Here is a 25,884-nt window from a genome sequence, read left to right as displayed (position 1 = left end):
ACTGCTCCACATTTATTACTGACTGTATCACATTTATTACTGACTGCTCCACATTTATTACTGACTGCTCCACATTTATTACTGACTGCATCACATTTATTACTGACTGCTTCACATTTATTACTGACTGTATCACATTAATTACTGACTGCTCCACATTTATTACTGACTGCATCACATTTATTACTGACTACATCACATTTATTACTGACTGTATCACATTAATTACTGACTGCTCCACATTTATTACTGACTGCTCCACATTTATTACTTACTGCATCACATTTATTACTGACTGTATTACATTTATTATTGACTACTTCACATTTATTACTGACTGCTCCACATTTATTACTAACTGCATCACATTTATTACTGACTGCTCCACATTTATTACTGACTGTATCACATTTATTACTGACTGCTCCACATTTATTACTGACTGCTCCACATTTATTACTAACTGCATCACATTTATTACTGACTGCTTCACATTTATTACTGACTGTATCACATTAATTACTGACTGCTCCACATTTATTACTGACTGCTCCACATTTATTACTGACTGTATCACATTTATTACTGACTGCTCCACATTTTTTGCTGACTGTATCACATTTATTACTGACTGCTCCACATTTATTACTGACTGTATCACATTTATTACTGACTACATCACATTTATTACTGACTGCTCCACATTTATTACTTACTGCTCCACTTTTTTTACTAACTGCTTCACATTTATTACTGACTACTTCACATTTATTACTGACTGCTCCACATTTATTACTGACTGCATCACATTTATTACTGACTGCTCCACATTTCTTACTGACTGGTCCACATTTATTACTGGCTGTATCACATTTATTACTGACTGCTCCACATTTATTACTGACTGCTCCACATTTATTACTGATTACATTACATTTATTACTGACTAATCCACATTTATTACTGACTGTATCACATTTATTACTGACTGCTCCACATTTATTACTGACTGCTACACATTTATTACTAACTGCATCACATTTATTACTGACTGTATCACATTTATTACTGACTGCTACACATTTATTACTGACTGCTACACATTTATTACTGACTACATTACATTTATTACTGACTAATCCACATTTATTACTGACTGTATCACATTTATTACGGACTGCTCCACATGTATTACTGACTGTATCACATTTATTACTGACTGCTCCACATTTATAACGGACTGTATCACATTTATTACTGGCTGCTCCACATTTATTACTTACTGCTCCACTTTTTTTACTGACTGCTTCACATATATTACTGACTGCTCCACATTTATTACTGACTGCTCCACATTTATTACTGACTGCATCACATTTATTACTGACTGCTCCACATTTATTACTGACTGCATCACATTTATTACTGACTGCTCCACATTTATTACTGACTGCAAGACATTTTTTACTGACTGCTCCACATTTATTACTGACTGCTCCACATTTATTACTGACTGCTCCACATTTATTACTGACTGTATCACATTTATTACTGACTGGTCCACATTTATTACTGACTGTATCACATTTATTACTGACTGGTCCACATTTATTACTGACTGTATCACATTTATTACTGACTGCATCACATTTATTACTGACTGCATCACATTTATTACTGACTGCTCCACATTTATTACTGACTGCTCCACATTTATTACTGACTGCATCACATTTATTACTGACTACATCACATTTATTACTGACTGCTCCACATTTATTACTGACTGGTCCACATTTATTACTGGCTGTATCACATTTATTACTGACTGCTCTACATTTATTACTGACTGCTCCACATTTATTACAGACTGCTCCACATTTATTACTGACTGCTCCACATTTATTACTGACTGTATCACATTTATTACTGACTGCTCCACATTTTTTACTGACTGCTACACATTTATTACTAACTGCATCACATTTATTACTGACTAATCCACATTTATTACTGACTGTATCACATTTATTACTGACTGCTCCACATGTATTACTGACTGTATCACATTTATTACTGACTGCTCCACATTTATTACTGACTGCTCCACATTTATTACTGACTGCTCCACATTTATTACTGGCTGTATCACATTTATTACTGACTGCTCCACATTTATTACTGACTGTATCACATTTATTACTGACTGCATCACATTTATTACTGACTGCTCCTAATTTATTACTGACTACATCACATTTATTACTGACTGCTCCACATTTATTACTGACTGTATCACATTTATTACTGATTGCTCCACATTTATTACTGACTGCTCCACATTTATTACTGACTGCTCCACATTTATTACTGACTGCTCCACATTTATTACTGACTGCTCCAAATTTATAACTGACTGTATCACATTTATTACTGACTGCTCCACATGTATTACTGACTGTATCAAATTTATTACTGACTGCTCCACATTTATTACTGACTGCATCACATTTATTACTGACTGCATCACATTTATTACTGACTGTATCACATTTATTCCTGACTGCTCCACATTTATTACTGACTGTATCACATTTATTACTGACTGCATCACATTTATTACTGACTGTATTACATTTATTATTGACTACTTCACATTTATTACTGACTGCTCCACATTTATTACTAACTGCATCACATTTATTACTGACTGCTCCACATTTATTACTGACTGTATCACATTGATTACTGACTGCTCCACATTTATTACTGACTGCTCCACATTTATTACTGACTGCTTCACATTTATTACTGACTACTTCACATTTATTACTGACTGCTCCACATTTATTACTGACTGCTCCACATTTATTACTGACTGCTCCACATTTATTACTGACTACATTACATTTATTACTGACTAATCCACATTTATTACTGACTGTATCACATTTATTACTGACTGCTCCACATTTATTACTGACTGCATCACATTTATTACTGACTGCATCACATTTATTACTGACTGCATCACATTTATTACTGACTGTATCACATTTATTCCTGACTGCTCCACATTTATTACTGACTGTATCACATTTATTACTGACTGCATCACATTTATTACTGACTGTATTACATTTATTATTGACTACTTCACATTTATTACTGACTGCTCCACATTTATTACTAACTGCATCACATTTATTACTGACTGCTCCACATTTATTACTGACTGTATCACATTTATTACTGACTGCTCCACATTTATTACTGACTGCTCCACATTTATTACTGACTGCTTCACATTTATTACTGACTACTTCACATTTATTACTGACTGCTCCACATTTATTACTGACTGCTCCACATTTATTACTGACTGCTCCACATTTATTACTGGCTGTATCACATTTATTACTGACTGCTCCACATTTATTACTGACTGTATCACATTTATTACTGACTGCATCACATTTATTACTGACTGCTCCTAATTTATTACTGACTACATCACATTTATTACTGACTGCTCCACATTTATTACTGACTGTATCACATTTATTACTGACTGCATCACATTTATTACTGACTGTATTACATTTATTATTGACTACTTCACATTTATTACTGACTGCTCCACATTTATTACTAACTGCATCACATTTATTACTGACTGCTCCACATTTATTACTGACTGTATCACATTTATTACTGACTGCTCCACATTTATTACTGACTGCTCCACATTTATTACTGACTGCTTCACATTTATTACTGACTACTTCACATTTATTACTGACTGCTCCACATTTATTACTGACTGCTCCACATTTATTACTGACTGCTCCACATTTATTACTGACTACATTACATTTATTACTGACTAATCCACATTTATTACTGACTGTATCACATTTATTACTGACTGCTCCACATTTATTACTGACTGCTACACATTTATTACTGACTGTATCACATTTATTACTGACTGCTCCACATTTATTACTGACTGTATCACATTTATTACTTACTGCTCCACATTTATTACTGACTGCATCACATTTATTACTGACTGTATCACATTTATTACTGACTGCTACACATTTATTACTGACTACATTACATTTATTACTGACTAATCCACATTTATTACTGACTGTATCACATTTATTACTGACTGCTCCACATGTATTACTGACTGTATCACATTTATTACTGACTGCTCCACATTTATAACGGACTGTATCACATTTATTACTGGCTGCTCCACATTTATTACTTACTGCTCCACTTTTTTTACTGACTGCTTCACATATATTACTGACTGCTCCACATTTATTACTGACTGCTCCACATTTATTACTGACTGCATCACATTTATTACTGACTGCTCCACATTTATTACTGACTGCATCACATTTATTACTGACTGCTCCACATTTATTACTGACTGCAAGACATTTTTTACTGACTGCTCCACATTTATTACTGACTGCTCCACATTTATTACTGGCTGTATCACATTTATTACTGACTGCTTCACATTTATTACTGACTGTATCACATTTATTACTGACTGGTCCACATTTATTACTGACTGTATCACATTTATTACTGACTGCATCACATTTATTACTGACTGCATCACATTTATTACTGACTGCTCCACATTTATTACTGACTGCTCCACATTTATTACTGACTGCATCACATTTATTACTGACTACATCACATTTATTACTGACTGCTCCACATTTATTACTGACTGGTCCACATTTATTACTGGCTGTATCACATTTATTACTGACTGCTCTACATTTATTACTGACTGCTCCACATTTATTACAGACTGCTCCACATTTATTACTGACTGCTCCACATTTATTACTGACTGGTCCACATTTATTACTGGCTGTATCACATTTATTACTGACTGCTCCACATTTATTACTGACTGTATCACATTTATTACTGACTGCTCCACATTTATTACTGACTGCTACACATTTATTACTAACTGCATCACATTTATTACTGACTGTATCACATTTATTACTGACTGCTACACATTTATTACTGACTACATTACATTTATTACTGACTAATCCACATTTATTACTGACTGTATCACATTTATTACTGACTGCTCCACATGTATTACTGACTGTATCACATTTATTACTGACTGCTCCACATTTATTACTGACTGCTCCACATTTATTACTGACTGCTCCACATTTATTACTGGCTGTATCACATTTATTACTGACTGCTCCACATTTATTACTGACTGTATCACATTTATTACTGACTGCATCACATTTATTACTGACTGCTCCTAATTTATTACTGACTACATCACATTTATTACTGACTGCTCCACATTTATTACTGACTGTATCACATTTATTACTGATTGCTCCACATTTATTACTGACTGCTCCACATTTATTACTGACTGCTCCACATTTATTACTGACTGCTCCACATTTATTACTGACTGCTCCAAATTTATAACTGACTGTATCACATTTATTACTGACTGCTCCACATGTATTACTGACTGTATCAAATTTATTACTGACTGCTCCACATTTATTACTGACTGCATCACATTTATTACTGACTGCATCACATTTATTACTGACTGTATCACATTTATTCCTGACTGCTCCACATTTATTACTGACTACATCACATTTATTACTGACTGCATCACATTTATTACTGACTGCTCCACATTTATTACTGACTGCATCACATTTATTACTGACTGCATCACATTTATTACTGACTGCATAACATTTATTACTGACTGCTCCACATTTATTACTGACTGCATAACATTTATTACTGACTGTATCACATTTATTATTGACTACTTCACATTTATTACTGACTGCTCCACATTTATTACTGACTGCTCCACATTTATTACTTACTGCATCACATTTATTACTGACTACTCCACATTTATTACTCACTGTATCACATTTATTACTGGCTGTATCACATTTATTACTGACTGCTACACATTTATTACTGACTACATTACATTTATTACTGACTGCTCCACATTTATTACTGACTGTATCACATTTATTACTGACTGCTCCACATATATTACTGACTGTATCACATTTATTACTGACTGCTCCACATGTATTACTGACTGTATCACATATATTACTGACTGCTCCACATTTATTACTTACTGCATCACATTTATTACTGACTGCTCCACATTTATTACTTACTGTATCACATTTATTACTGACTGCTCCACATTTATTACTGACTGCTCCACATTTATTACTGACTGCATCTCATTTTTTACTGACTGCTCCACATTTATTACTGACTGCATCACAATTATTACTGACTGTATCACATTTATTACTGACTGCTCCATGTTTATTACTGACTACATCACATTTATTGCTGACTGCATTACATTTATTACTGACTACATCACATTTATTACTGACTGCTCCACATTTATTACTGACTGCTTCACATTTATTACTGACTGTATCACATTTATTACTGACTGTATCACATTTATTACTGTCTGTATCACATTTATTACTGACTGCTCCACAGTTATTACTGACTGCTCCACATTTTTAACTGACTGCTCCACATTTATTACTGACTGCTCCACATTTATTACTGACTGCTCCACATTTATTACTGACTGCATCTCATTTATTACTGACTGCTCCACATTTATTACTGACTGTATCACATTTATTACTGACTGCTCCACATTTTTTACTGACTGTATCACATTTATTACTGACTGCTCCACATTTATTACTGACTACATCACATTTATTACTGACTGCATCACATTTATTACTGACTGCATCACATTTATTACTGACTGTATCACATTTATTACTGACTGCTCCACATTTATTACTGACTGCATCTCATTTATTACTGACTGCACGACATTTATTACTGACTGCTCCACATTTATTACTGACTGCTCCATATGTATTACTGACTGCTCCACATTTATTACTGACTGCTCCACATTTATTACTGACTGCTCCATATTTATTACTGACTGCTCCACATTTATTACTAACTGTATTACATTTATTACTGACTGCTCCATATTTATTACTGACTGCTCCACATTTATTACTGACTGCATCACATTTATTACTGACTGCTCACATATATTACTGACTGCTCCACATTTATTACTGATTGCATCTCATTTATTACTGACTGCTCCACATTTATTACTGACTGTATCACATTTTTTACTGACTGCTCCACATTTATTACTGACTACATCACATTTATTGCTGACTGCATCACATTTATTACTGACTGCATCACGTTTATTACTGACTGCTCCACATTTATTACTGACTGCTTCACATTTAATACTGACTGCTCCACATTTATTACTGACTGCTCCACATTTATTACTGACTGCTCCACATTTATTACTGACTGCATCACAATTATTACTGACTGTATCACATTTATTACTGACTGTATCACATTTATTACTGACTGCATCACGTTTATTACTGACTGCTCCACATTTATTACTGACTGCATCACGTTTATTACTGACTGCTCCACATTTATTACTGACTGCTTCACATTTAATACTGACTGCTCCACATTTATTACTGACTGCTCCACATTTATTACTGACTGCTCCACATTTATTACTGACTGCATCACAATTATTACTGACTGTATCACATTTATTACTGACTGCATCTCATTTATTACTGACTGCTCCACATTTATTACTGACTGCATCACATTTATTACTGACTGCATCACATTTATTACTGACTGTATCACATTTATTACTGACTGTATCACATTTATTACTGACTTCTCCACATTTATTACTGACTGCATCTCATTTATTACTGACTGCTCGACATTTATTACTGACTGCTCCACATTTATTACTGACTGCTCCATATGTATTACTGACTGCTCCACATTTATTACTGACTGCTCCACATTTATTACTGACTGTATCACATTTATTACTGACTGCATCACATTTATTACTGACTGTATCACATTTATTACTGACTGCTCCACATTTATTACTGACTGTATCACATTTATTACTGACTGCTCCACATTAATTACTGACAGTTTTACATTTATTACTGACTGCTCCACATTTATTACTGACTGCTCCACATTTATTACTGACTGTATCACATTTATTACTGACTGCTCCTAATTTATTACTGACTGCTCCTAATTTATTACTGACTGTATCACATTTATTACTGACTACATCACATTTATTACTGACTGCATCACATTTATTACTGACTGCTCCACATTTATTACTGACTGCATCACATTTATTACTAACTGCATCACATTTATTACTGACTGTATCACATTTATTACTGACTACATCACATTTATTACTGACTGCGTCAGATTTATTACTGACTGCTCCACATTTATTACTGACTCCTCCACATTTATTACTGACTGCTCCACATTTATTACTGATTGCATCAACTTTATTACTGACTGTATCACATTTATTACTGACTGCAAAACATTTATTACTGACTGCTCCACATTTATTACTGACTGCTCCACATTTATTACTGACTGCTCCACATCTATTACTGACTGCTTAACATTTATTACTGACTGTTCCACATTTATTACTGACTGCTCCACATTTATTACTGACTTCTCCACATTTATTACTGACAGTATCACATTTATTACCGACTGCTCCACATTTATTAATGACTGCTTCACATTTATTACTGACTACATCACATTTACTACTGACTGCTCCACATTTATTACTGACTGCTCCACATTTATTACTAACTGTATTACATTTATTACTGACTGCTCCATATTTATTACTGACTGCATCACATTTATTACTGACTGCTCCACATTTATTACTGACTGTATCACATTTTTTACTGACTGCTCCACATTTATTACTGACTACATCACATTTATTGCTGACTGCATCACATTTATTACTGACTACATCACATTTATTACTGACTGCTCCACATTTATTACTAACTGCATCACATTTATTACTGATTGCTCCACATTTATTACTGACTGCTCCACATTTATTACTGACTGCTTCACATTTATTACTGGCTGTATCACATTTATTACTGACTGCTTCACATTTATTACTGACTGCTGCACATTTATTACTGACTGTATCACATTTATTAGTGACTGCTCCACATTTATTACTGACTGCTCCACATTTATTACTGACTGCTTCACATTTATTACTGACTGCTCCACATTTATTACTGACTGTATCACATTTATTACTGACTGTATCACATTTATTACTGACTGCATCACGTTTATTACTGACTGCTCCACATTTATTACTGACTGCTTCACATTTATTACTGACTGCTCCACATTTATTACTGACTGCTCCACATTTATTACTGACTGCATCACATTTATTACTGACTGCTCCACATTTATTACTGACTGCTCCACATTTATTACTGACTGCATCACATTTATTACTGACTGCTCCATATTTATTACTGACTGCATCACATTTATTACTGACTGCTCCACATTTATTACTGACTGCATCACATTTATTACTGACTGCTCACATATATTACTGACTGCTCCACATTTATTACTGACTGCTCCACATTTATTACTGACTGTATCACATTTTTTACTGACTGCTCCACATTTATTACTGACTGCTTACATATATTACTGACTGCTCCACATTTATTACTGACTGCATCTCATTTATTACTGACTGCTCCACATTTATTACTGACTGTATCACATTTTTTACTGACTGCTCCACATTTATTACTGACTACATCACATTTATTACTGACTGCTCCACATTTATTACTGACTGTATCACATTTATTACTGACTGTATCACATTTATTACTGACTGCACCACATTTATTACTGACTGCATCACATTTATTACTGGCTGCATCACATTTATTACTGACTGCTCCACATTTATTAATGACTGTATCACATTTATTACTGACTGCTTCACATTTATTACTGGCTGTATCACATTTATTACTGACTGCTTCACATTTATTACTGACTGCTGCACATTTATTACTGACTGTATCACATTTATTACTGACTGCATCACATTTATTACTGACTGCTCCACATTTATTACTGACTGCTCCACATTTATTACTGACTGCTTCACATTTATTACTGACTGCTCCACATTTATTACTGACTGTATCACATTTATTACTGACTGTATCACATTTATTACTGACTGTATCACATTTATTACTGACTGCATCACGTTTATTACTGACTGCTCCACATTTATTACTGACTGCTCCACATTTATTACTGACCGCTCCACATTTATTACTGACTGCTCCACATTTATTACTGACTGCATCTCATTTATTACTGACTGCTCCACATTTATTACTGACTGCATCACAATTATTACTGACTGTATCACATTTATTACTGACTGCTCCATGTTTATTACTGACTACATCACATTTATTGCTGACTGCATTACATTTATTACTGACTACATCACATTTATTACTGACTGCTCCACATTTATTACTGACTGCTTCACATTTATTACTGACTGTATCACATTTATTACTGACTGTATCACATTTATTACTGTCTGTATCACATTTATTACTGACTGCTCCACAGTTATTACTGACTGCTCCACATTTTTAACTGACTGCTCCACATTTATTACTGACTGCTCCACATTTATTACTGACTGCTCCACATTTATTACTGACTGCATCTCATTTATTACTGACTGCTCCACATTTATTACTGACTGTATCACATTTATTACTGACTGCTACACATTTATTACTGACTGCATCTCATTTATTACTGACTGATCGACATTTATTACTGACTGCTCCACATTTATTACTGACTGCTCCATATGTATTACTGACTGCTCCACATTTATTACTGACTGCTCCACATTTATTACTGACTGTATCACATTTATTACTGACTGCATCACATTTATTACTGACTGTATCACATTTATTACTGACTGCTCCACATTAATTACTGACAGTATTACATTCATTACTGACTGCTCCACATTTATTACTGACTACATCACATTTATTACTGACTGCATCATATTTATTAATGACTGTATCACATTTATTACTGACTGCTCCACATTTATTACTGACTGCATCACATTTATTACTGACTGCAAAACATTTATTACTGACTGCTCCACATTTATTACTGACTGTATCACATTTATTACTGACTGCAAAACATTTATTACTGACTGCTCCACATTTATTACTGACTGCTCCACATCTATTACTGACTGCTTCACATTTATTACTGACTGCATCACATTTATTACTGACTGCTCCACATTTATTACTGACTGCTCCACATTTATTACTGACTGCTTCACATTTATTACTGACTGCTCCACATTTATTACTGACTGTATCACATTTATTACTGACTGTATCACATTTATTACTGACTGCATCACGTTTATTACTGACTGCTCCACATTTATTACTGACTGCTCCACATTTATTACTGACCGCTCCACATTTATTACTGACTGCTCCACATTTATTACTGACTGCATCTCATTTATTACTGACTGCTCCACATTTATTACTGACTGCATCACAATTATTACTGACTGTATCACATTTATTACTGACTGCTCCATGTTTATTACTGACTACATCACATTTATTGCTGACTGCATTACATTTATTACTGACTACATCACATTTATTACTGACTGCTCCACATTTATTACTGACTGCTTCACATTTATTACTGACTGTATCACATTTATTACTGACTGTATCACATTTATTACTGTCTGTATCACATTTATTACTGACTGCTCCACAGTTATTACTGACTGCTCCACATTTTTAACTGACTGCTCCACATTTATTACTGACTGCTCCACATTTATTACTGACTGCTCCACATTTATTACTGACTGCATCTCATTTATTACTGACTGCTCCACATTTATTACTGACTGCATCACATTTATTACTGACTGCATCACATTTATTACTGACTGTATCACATTTATTACTGACTGTATCACATTTATTACTGACTGCTCCACATTTATTACTGACTGCATCTCATTTATTACTGACTGTATCACATTTATTACTGACTGTATCACATTTATTACTGACTACTTCACATTTATTACTGACTGCATCACATTTATTACTGACTGCTCCACATTTATTACTGACTGTATCACATTTATTACTGACTGCTACACATTTATTACTGACTGCATCTCATTTATTACTGACTGATCGACATTTATTACTGACTGCTCCACATTTATTACTGACTGCTCCATATGTATTACTGACTGCTCCACATTTATTACTGACTGCTCCACATTTATTACTGACTGTATCACATTTATTACTGACTGCATCACATTTATTACTGACTGTATCACATTTATTACTGACTGCTCCACATTAATTACTGACAGTATTACATTCATTACTGACTGCTCCACATTTATTACTGACTACATCACATTTATTACTGACTGTATCACATTTATTACTGACTGCTCCACATTTATTACTGACTGCATCACATTTATTACTGACTGCAAAACATTTATTACTGACTGCTCCACATTTATTACTGACTGTATCACATTTATTACTGACTGCAAAACATTTATTACTGACTGCTCCACATTTATTACTGACTGTATCACATTTATTACTGACTGTTCCACATTTATTACTGACTGCTCCACATTTATTACTGACTGCTCCACATTTATTACTGATTGAATCACATTTATTACTGACTGTATCACATTTATTACTGACTGCTCCGCATTTATTACTGACTGCTCCACATTTACTTCTGACTGCTCCACATTTATTACTGACTGCTCCACATTTATTACTGACTGCTACACATTTATTACTGACTGCTTCACATTTATTACTGACTGCTCCACATTTATTACTGATTGAATCACATTTATTACTGACTGTATCACATTTATTACTGACTGCTCCACATTTATTACTGATTGAATCACATTTATTACTGACTACATCACATTTATTACTGACTGCTCCACATTTATTACTGATTGAATCACATTTATTACTGACTGTATCACATTTATTACTGACTGCTCCGCATTTATTACTGACTGCTCCACATTTACTTCTGACTGCTCCACATTTATTACTGACTGCTCCACATTTATTACTGACTGTATCACATTTATTACTGACTGCTCCACATTTATTACTGACTGTATCACATTTATTACTGACTGCTCCACATTTATTACTGACTGCATCACATTTATTACTGACTGCTCTACATTTATTACTGACTGCTACACATTTATTACTGACTGTATCACATTTATTACCGACTGCTCCACATTTATTACTGACTGCTACACATTTATTACTGACTGTATCACATTTATTACCGACTGCTCCACATTTATTACTGACTGCTCCACATTTATTACTAACTACATCACATTTATTACTGACTGCTCCACATTTATTACTGACTGTATCACATTTATTACTGACTGCTCCACATTTATTACTGACTGTATCACATTTATTACTGACTGCTCCAAATTTTTTCTGACTGCTCCACATTTATTACTGACTGTATCACATTTATTACTGACTGCTTCTCATTTATTACTGACTGCTCCACATTTATTACTGACTGTATCACATTTATTACTGACTGCTCCAAATTTTTTCTGACTGCTCCACATTTATTACTGACTGTATCACATTTATTACTGACTGTATCACATTTATTACTGACTGCTCCACATTTATTACTGACTGTATAACATTTATTACTGACTGTATCACATTTATTACTGACTAATCCACATTTATTACTAACTGTTTCACATTTATTACTGACTGCTCCACATTTTTTACTGACTGCTCCACATTTATTACTGACTGTATCACATTTATTACTGACTGCTCCACATTTATTACTGACTGCTCCACATTTATTACTGGCTGTATCACATTTATTACTGACTGCTCCACATTTATTACTGACTGCATCACATTTATTACTAACTGCATCACATTTATTACTGACTGCTCCACATTTATTACTGACTACATTACATTTATTACTGACTGCTACACATTTATAACTGACTACATTACATTTATTACTGACTGCTCCAAATTTATTACTGACTGTATCATATTTATTACTGACTGCTCCACATGTATTACTGACTGTATCACTTTTATTACTGACTGCTCCACATTTATTACTTACTGCTCCACTTTTTTTACTGACTGCTTCACATTTATTACTGACTGTATCACATTTATTATTGACTACTTCACATTTATTACTGACTGCTCCACATTTAATACTGACTGCATCACATTTATTATTGACTACTTCACATTTATTACTGACTGCATCACATTTATTACTGACTGTTCCACATTTATTACTGACTGCTCCACATTTATTACTGACTGTATCACATTTATTACTGACTGCTCCACATTTATTACTGACTGCTCCACATTTATTACTGACTGCTCCACATTTATTACTGACTGTATCACATTTATTACTGACTGTATCACATTTATTACTAACTATATTACATTTATTACTGACTGCTCCACATTTATTACTGACTGCTCCACATTTATTACTGACTGCATCACATTTATTACTGACTCCTCCACATTTATTACTGACTGTATCACATTTATTACTAACTCCTCCACATTTATTACTGACTGTATCACATTTATTACTGACTCCTTCACATTTATTACTAACTGCTCTACATTTATTACTGACTGCTCCACATTTATTACTGACTGCATCACATTTATTACTGACTCCTCCACATTTATTACTGACTCTATCACATTTATTACTGACTCCTCCACATTTATTACTGACTGTATCACATTTATTACTGACTACTTCACATTTATTACTGACTGCTCCACATTTATTACTGACTGTATCACATTTATTACTTACTGCATCACATTTATTACTGACTGCTACACATTTATTACTGACTGCTCCACATTTATTACTGACTGTATCACATTTATTACTGACTGTATCACATTTATTACTGACTGCATCACATTTATTACTGACTGCTCCACATTTTTTACTGACTGCATCACATTTATTACTGACTGCTCCACATTTATTACTGACTGTATCACATTTATTACTGACTGATCCACATTTATCACTGGCTGTATCACATTTATTACTGACTGCTCCACATTTATTACTGACTGCTGCACATTTATTACTGACTGTATCACATTTATTACTGACTGCTCCACATTTATTACTGACTGTATCACATTTATTACTGACTGCTCCACATTTATTACTGACTGTATCACATTTATTACTTACTGCATCACATTTATTACTGACTGTATCACATTTATTACTGACTGTATCACATTTATCACTGGCTGTATCACATTTATTACTGACTGCTCCACATTTATTACTGACTGCATCACATTTATTACTGACTGCTCCACATTTATTACTGACTGCTGCACATTTATTACTGACTGTATCACATTTATTACTGACTGCTCCACATTTATTACTGACTGTATCACATTTATTACTGACTGCTCCACATTTATTACTGACTGTATCACATTTATTACTGACTGCTCCACATTTATTACTGACTGTATCACATTTATTACTGACTGTATCACATTTATTACTGACTGCTCCACATTTATTACTAACTGCTCCACATTTATTACTGACTGTATCACATTTATTACTGACTGTATCACATTTATTACTGACTGCTCCACATTTATTACTGACTGCTCCACATTTATTACTGACTACATCATATTTATTACTGACTGCTCCACATTTTTTACTGACTGCTTCACATTTATTACTGACTACTTCACATTTATTACTTACTGCATCACATTTATTACTGACTGCTCCACATTTATTACTGAATGCTCCACATTTATTACTGGCTGTATCACATTTATTACTGACTGCTCTACATTTATTACTGACTGCTCCACATTTATTACTGACTGCTCCACATTTATTACTGGCTGTATCACATTTATTACTGACTGCTCCACATTTATTACTGACTGTATCACATTTATTACTGACGGCTCCAAATTTTTTCTGACTGCTCCACATATATTACTGACTGCATCACATTTATTTCTGACTGCTCCACATTTATTACTGACTGCATCACATTTATTACTGACTGCTCCACATTTATTACTGACTGCTCCACATTTATTACTAACTGCATCACATTTATTACTGACTGTATCACATTTATTACTGACTGCTCCACTTTTTTTACTGACTGCTTCACATTTATTACTGACTACTTCACATTTATTACTTACTGCATCACATTTATTACTGACTGCTCCACATTTATTACTGAATGCTCCACATTTATTACTGGCTGTATCACATTTATTACTGACTGCTCTACATTTATTACTGACTGCTCCACATTTTTTACTGACTGCTCCACATTTATTACTGGCTGTATCACATTTATTACTGACAGCCACATTTATTACTGGCTGTATCACATTTATTACTGACTGCTCTACATTTATTACTGACTGCTCCACATTTATTACTGACTGCTCCACATTTATTACTGACTGCTCCACATTTACTACTGGCTGTATCACATTTATTACTGACTGCTCCATATTTATTACTGACTGTATCACATTTATTACTGACTGCTCCAAATTTTTTCTGACTGCTCCACATATATTACTGACTGCTCCACATTTATTACTGACTGCTCCACATTTATTACTGACTGCTCCACATTTATTACTAACTGCATCACATTTATTACTGACTGTATCACATTTATTACTGACTGCTCCACATTTATTACTGGCTGCTCCACATTTATTACTGACTGCTCCACATTTATTACTGACGGCTCCACATTTACTACTGGCTGTATCACATTTATTACTGACTGCTCTACAATTACTACTGACTGCTCCACATTTACTACTGGCTGTATCACATTTATTACTGACTGCTCTACATTTATTACTGACTGCTCCACATTTTTTTACTGACTGCTCCTAATTTATTACTGACTGTATCACATTTATTACTGAGTGCTACACATTTATTACTGACTGCATCACATTTATTATTGACTACTTCACATTTATTACTGACTGTATCACATTTATTACTGACTGCTCCACATTTATGACTGACTGTATCACATTTATTACTGACTGCTCCACATTTATTACTGACTGCTCCTAATTTATTACTGACTACATCACATTTATTACTGAGTGCTCCACATTTATTACTGACTGTATCACATTTATTACTGACTGCTTCACATTTATTACTGACTGTATCACATTTATTACTTACTGCATCACATTTATTACTGACTGTATCACATTTATTATTGACTACTTCACATTTATTACTGACTGCTCCACATTTATTACTGACTGTATCACATTTATTACTGACTGCTCCACATTTATTACTGACTGCATTACATTTATTACTGACTGTATCACATTTATTACTGACTGCTCCACATTTATTACTGACTGCTCCACATTTATTACTGACTGCATCACATTAATTATTGACTGCTCCACATTTATTACTGACTGCTCCACATTTATTACTGACTGCATTACATTTATTACTGACTGTATCACATTTATTACTGACTGCTTCACATTTATTACTGACTGCTCCACATTTATTACTGACTGCATCACATTTATTATTGACTACTTCACATTTATTACTGACTGTATCACATTTATTACTGACTGCTCCACATTTATTACTGACTGTATCACATTTATTACTAACTGCATCACATTTATTACTGACTGCTCCACATTTATTACTGACTGTATCGCATTTATTACTGACTGCTCCACATTTATTACTGACTGCTCCACATTTATTACTGACTTATCACATTTATTACTGACTGCTCCACATTTATTACTGACTGCTCCACATTTATTACTGACTGTATCACATTTATTACTGACTCCTCCACATTTATTACTGACTGTATCACATTTATTATTGACTACTTCACATTTATTACTGACTGCTCCACATTTATTACTAACTGCATCACATTTATTACTGACTCCTCCACATTTATTACTGACTGTATCACATTTATTACTGACTGCTCCACATTTATTACTGGCTGTATCACATTTATTACTGACTACTTCACATTTATTACTGACTGCTCCACATTTATTACTGACTGCATCACATTTATTACTGACTGCTCCACATTTATTACTGACTGCTCCACATTTATTACTGACTGTATCACATTTATTACTGACGGCATCACATTTATTACTGGCTGTATCACATTTATTACTGACTGTATCACATTTATTACTGACTGCTCTACATTTATTACTGACTGCTCCACATTTATTACTGACTGTATCACATTTATTACTGACGGCTCCACATTTACTACTGGCTGTATCACATTTATTACTGACTGCTCTACATTTATTACTGACTGCTCCACATTTACTACTGGCTGTATCACATTTATTACTGACTGCTCCACATTTATTACTGACGGCTCCACATTTACTACTGGCTGTATCACATTTATTACTGACTGCTCCACATTTATTACTGACGGCTCCACATTTACTACTGGCTGTATCACATTTATTACTGACTGCTCCACATTTATTACTGACGGCTCCACATTTATTACTGACGGCTCCACATTTATTACTGGCTATATCACATTTATTACTGACTGCTCCACATTTATTACTGACGGCTCCACATTTATTACTGGCTGTATCACATTTATTACTGACTGCTCTACATTTATTACTGACTGCTCCACATTTATTACTGACTGCTCCACATTTATTACTGACGGCTCCACATTTACTACTGGCTGTATCACATTTAATACTGACTGCTCTACATTTATTACTGACTGCTCCACATTTACTACTGGCTGTATCACATTTATTACTGACTGCTCTACATTTATTACTGACTGCTCCACATTTTTTTACTGACTGCTCCACATTTATAACTGACTGTATCACATTTATTACAGACTGCTCCACATTTATTACTGACTGCTTCACATTTATAACTGACTGCATCACATTTATTAATGACTCTATCACTCTGATTACTGACTGCTCCACATTTATAACTGACTGTATCACATTTATTACTGACTGCTCCACATTTATTACTGACTGCTCCACATTTATTACTGACTGCTCCACATTTATTACTGGCTGTATCACATTTATTACTGACTGCTCCACATTTATTACTGAATGCTCCACATTTATTACTGGCAGTATCACATTTATTACTGACTACATCACATTTATTACTGACTGCTCTACATTTATTACTGACTGCTCCACATTTATTACTGTCTGCTCCACATTTATTACTGGCTGTATCACACTTATTACTGACTGCTCCACATTTATTACTGACTGCTCCACATTTATTACTGACTGCTCTACATTTATTACTGACTGCTCCACATTTATTACTGACTGCTCCACATTTATTACTGACTGCTCCACATTTATTACTGACTGCATCACATTTATTATTGACTACTTCACATTTATTACTGACTGCTCCACATTTATTACTGACTGCTCCACATTTATTACTTGCTGCTCCACTTTTTTTACTGACTGCTTCACATTTATTACTGACTACTTCACATTTATTACTTACTGCATCACATTTATTAATGACTGCTCCACATTTATTACTGACTGCATCACATTTATTACAAACTGCATCACATTTATTACTGACTGTATCACATTTATTACTGACTGCTCCACATTTATTACTGACTGCTCCACATTTATTACTGACTGCTCCACATTTATTACTGGCTGTATCACATTTATTACTGACTGTATCACATTTATTACTGACTGTATCACATTTATTACTGACTGCTACACATTTATTACTGACTGCATCACATTTATTACTGACTGCTCCACATTTATTACTGACTGCTCCACATTTATTACTAACTGCATCACATTTATTACTGACTGTATCACATTTATTACTGACTGCTCCACTTTTTTTACTGACTGCTTCACATTTATTACTGACTACTTCACATTTATTACTTACTGCATCACATTTATTACTGACTGCTCCACATTTATTACTGAATGCTCCACATTTATTACTGGCTGTATCACATTTATTACTGACTGCTCTACATTTATTACTGACTGCTCCACATTTTTTACTGACTGCTCCACATTTATTACTGGCTGTATCACATTTATTACTGACAGCCACATTTATTACTGGCTGTATCACATTTATTACTGACTGCTCTACATTTATTACTGACTGCTCCACATTTATTACTGACTGCTCCACATTTATTACTGACTGCTCCACATTTACTACTGGCTGTATCACATTTATTACTGACTGCTCCATATTTATTACTGACTGTATCACATTTATTACTGACTGCTCCAAATTTTTTCTGACTGCTCCACATATATTACTGACTGCTCCACATTTATTACTGACTGCTCCACATTTATTACTGACTGCTCCACATTTATTACTAACTGCATCACATTTATTACTGACTGTATCACATTTATTACTGACTGCTCCACATTTATTACTGGCTGCTCCACATTTATTACTGACTGCTCCACATTTATTACTGACGGCTCCACATTTACTACTGGCTGTATCACATTTATTACTGACTGCTCTACAATTACTACTGACTGCTCCACATTTACTACTGGCTGTATCACATTTATTACTGACTGCTCTACATTTATTACTGACTGCTCCACATTTTTTTACTGACTGCTCCTAATTTATTACTGACTGTATCACATTTATTACTGAGTGCTACACATTTATTACTGACTGCATCACATTTATTATTGACTACTTCACATTTATTACTGACTGTATCACATTTATTACTGACTGCTCCACATTTATGACTGACTGTATCACATTTATTACTGACTGCTCCACATTTATTACTGACTGCTCCTAATTTATTACTGACTACATCACATTTATTACTGAGTGCTCCACATTTATTACTGACTGTATCACATTTATTACTGACTGCTTCACATTTATTACTGACTGTATCACATTTATTACTTACTGCATCACATTTATTACTGACTGTATCACATTTATTATTGACTACTTCACATTTATTACTGACTGCTCCACATTTATTACTGACTGTATCACATTTATTACTGACTGCTCCACATTTATTACTGACTGCATTACATTTATTACTGACTGTATCACATTTATTACTGACTGCTCCACATTTATTACTGACTGCTCCACATTTATTACTGACTGCATCACATTAATTATTGACTGCTCCACATTTATTACTGACTGCTCCACATTTATTACTGACTGCATTACATTTATTACTGACTGTATCACATTTATTACTGACTGCTTCACATTTATTACTGACTGCTCCACATTTATTACTGACTGCATCACATTTATTATTGACTACTTCACATTTATTACTGACTGTATCACATTTATTACTGACTGCTCCACATTTATTACTGACTGTATCACATTTATTACTAACTGCATCACATTTATTACTGACTGCTCCACATTTATTACTGACTGTATCGCATTTATTACTGACTGCTCCACATTTATTACTGACTGCTCCACATTTATTACTGACTTATCACATTTATTACTGACTGCTCCACATTTATTACTGACTGCTCCACATTTATTACTGACTGTATCACATTTATTACTGACTCCTCCACATTTATTACTGACTGTATCACATTTATTATTGACTACTTCACATTTATTACTGACTGCTCCACATTTATTACTAACTGCATCACATTTATTACTGACTCCTCCACATTTATTACTGACTGTATCACATTTATTACTGACTGCTCCACATTTATTACTGGCTGTATCACATTTATTACTGACTACTTCACATTTATTACTGACTGCTCCACATTTATTACTGACTGCATCACATTTATTACTGACTGCTCCACATTTATTACTGACTGCTCCACATTTATTACTGACTGTATCACATTTATTACTGACGGCATCACATTTATTACTGGCTGTATCACATTTATTACTGACTGTATCACATTTATTACTGACTGCTCTACATTTATTACTGACTGCTCCACATTTATTACTGACTGTATCACATTTATTACTGACGGCTCCACATTTACTACTGGCTGTATCACATTTATTACTGACTGCTCTACATTTATTACTGACTGCTCCACATTTACTACTGGCTGTATCACATTTATTACTGACTGCTCCACATTTATTACTGACGGCTCCACATTTACTACTGGCTGTATCACATTTATTACTGACTGCTCCACATTTATTACTGACGGCTCCACATTTACTACTGGCTGTATCACATTTATTACTGACTGCTCCACATTTATTACTGACGGCTCCACATTTATTACTGACGGCTCCACATTTATTACTGGCTATATCACATTTATTACTGACTGCTCCACATTTATTACTGACGGCTCCACATTTATTACTGGCTGTATCACATTTATTACTGACTGCTCTACATTTATTACTGACTGCTCCACATTTATTACTGACTGCTCCACATTTATTACTGACGGCTCCACATTTACTACTGGCTGTATCACATTTAATACTGACTGCTCTACATTTATTACTGACTGCTCCACATTTACTACTGGCTGTATCACATTTATTACTGACTGCTCTACATTTATTACTGACTGCTCCACATTTTTTTACTGACTGCTCCACATTTATAACTGACTGTATCACATTTATTACAGACTGCTCCACATTTATTACTGACTGCTTCACATTTATAACTGACTGCATCACATTTATTAATGACTCTATCACTCTGATTACTGACTGCTCCACATTTATAACTGACTGTATCACATTTATTACTGACTGCTCCACATTTATTACTGACTGCTCCACATTTATTACTGACTGCTCCACATTTATTACTGGCTGTATCACATTTATTACTGACTGCTCCACAATTATTACTGAATGCTCCACATTTATTACTGGCAGTATCACATTTATTACTGACTACATCACATTTATTACTGACTGCTCTACATTTATTACTGACTGCTCCACATTTATTACTGTCTGCTCCACATTTATTACTGGCTGTATCACACTTATTACTGACTGCTCCACATTTATTACTGACTGCTCCACATTTATTACTGACTGCTCTACATTTATTACTGACTGCTCCACATTTATTACTGACTGCTCCACATTTATTACTGACTGCTCCACATTTATTACTGACTGCATCACATTTATTATTGACTACTTCACATTTATTACTGACTGCTCCACATTTATTACTGACTGCTCCACATTTATTACTTGCTGCTCCACTTTTTTTACTGACTGCTTCACATTTATTACTGACTACTTCACATTTATTACTTACTGCATCACATTTATTAATGACTGCTCCACATTTATTACTGACTGCATCACATTTATTACAAACTGCATCACATTTATTACTGACTGTATCACATTTATTACTGACTGCTCCACATTTATTACTGACTGCTCCACATTTATTACTGACTGCTCCACATTTATTACTGGCTGTATCACATTTATTACTGACTGTATCACATTTATTACTGACTGTATCACATTTATTACTGACTGCTACACATTTATTACTGACTGCATCACATTTATTACTGACTGCTACACATTTATTACTGACTGCTCCACATTTATTACAGGCTGTATCACATTTATTACTGACTGCTTCACATTTATTACTGACTGCTACACATTTATTACTGACTGCTCCTAATTTATTACTGACTACATCACATTTATTACTGAGTGCTACACATTTATTACTGACTGTATCACATTTATTACTGATTGCTCCACATTTATTACTGACTGCTCCACATTTATTACTGACTGTATCACATTTATTACTGACTGCTCCAAATTTATTACTGACTGCTCCACATTTATTACTGACTGTATCACATTTATTTCTGACTGCTCCACATTTATTACTGACTGCTCCACATTTATTACTAACTGCATCACATTTATTACTGACTGCTCCACATTTATTACTGACTGCTCCACATTTATTACTGACTGCATCACATTTATTACTTACTGCATCACATTTATTACTTACTGTATCACATTTATTATTGACTACTTCACATTTATTACTGACTGCTCCACATTTATTACTAACTGCATCACATTTATTACTGACTGTATCACATTTATTACTGACTGCTCCACATTTATTACTGACTGCTCCACATTTATTACTGACTACTTCACATTTATTACTGACTGCTCCACATTTATTACTGACTGCATCACATTTATTATTGACTACTTCACATTTATTACTGACTGTATCACATTTATTACTGACTGCTCCACATTTATTACTGACTGCTCCACATTTATTACTAACTGCATCACATTTATTACTGACTGCTCCACATTTATTACTGACTGTATCACATTTATTACTGACTGCTCCACGTTTATTACTGACTGCTCCACATTTATTACTGACTGTATCACATTTATTACTGACTGCTCCACATTTATTACTGACTGTATCACATTTATTACTGACTGCTCCACATTTATTACTAACTGCTCCACATTTATTACTGACTGCTCCACATTTATTACTGACTGCTCCACATTTATTACTGACTGCTCCACATTTATTACTGGCTGTATTACATTTATTATTGACTGCTCCACATTTATTACTGACTGTATCACATTTATTACTGACTGCTTCACATTTATTACTGACTGCTCCACATTTATTACTGACTGCTCCACATTTACTACTGGCTGTATCACATTTATTACTGACTGCTCCACATTTATTACTGACTGTATCACATTTATTACTGACTGCTCCAAATTTTTTCTGACTGCTCCACATATATTACTGACTGCATCACATTTATTACTGACTGCTCCACATTTATTACTGACTGCTCCACATTTATTACTGACTATATCGCATTTATTACTGACTGCTCCACATTTATTACTGACTGCTCCACATTTATTACTGACTTTATCACATTTATTACTGACTGCTCCACATTTATTACTGACTGTATCACATTTATTCCTGACTGCTCCACATTTAATACTGACTGCTCCACATTTATTACTGACTGCATCACATTTATTACTGGCTGTATCACATTTATTACTGACTGCTCCACATTTATTACTGACTGTATCACATTTATTACTGACTGCTCCAAATTTATTACTGACTGCTCCACATTTATTACTGACTGTATCACATTTATTTCTGACTGCTCCACATTTATTACTGACTGCTCCACATTTATTACTAACTGCATCACATTTATTACTGACTGCTCCACATTTATTACTGACTGCTCCACATTTATTACTGACTGCATCACATTTATTACTTACTGCATCACATTTATTACTTACTGTATCACATTTATTATTGACTACTTCACATTTATTACTGACTGCTCCACATTTATTACTAACTGCATCACATTTATTACTGAC

The sequence above is a fragment of the Engystomops pustulosus genome, chromosome 7, assembly GCF_040894005.1.
Source record: "Engystomops pustulosus chromosome 7, aEngPut4.maternal, whole genome shotgun sequence".
NCBI classification, from domain to species: Eukaryota; Metazoa; Chordata; class Amphibia; order Anura; family Leptodactylidae; genus Engystomops; species Engystomops pustulosus.
Note: the sequence above shows the minus strand (reverse complement) of the source record.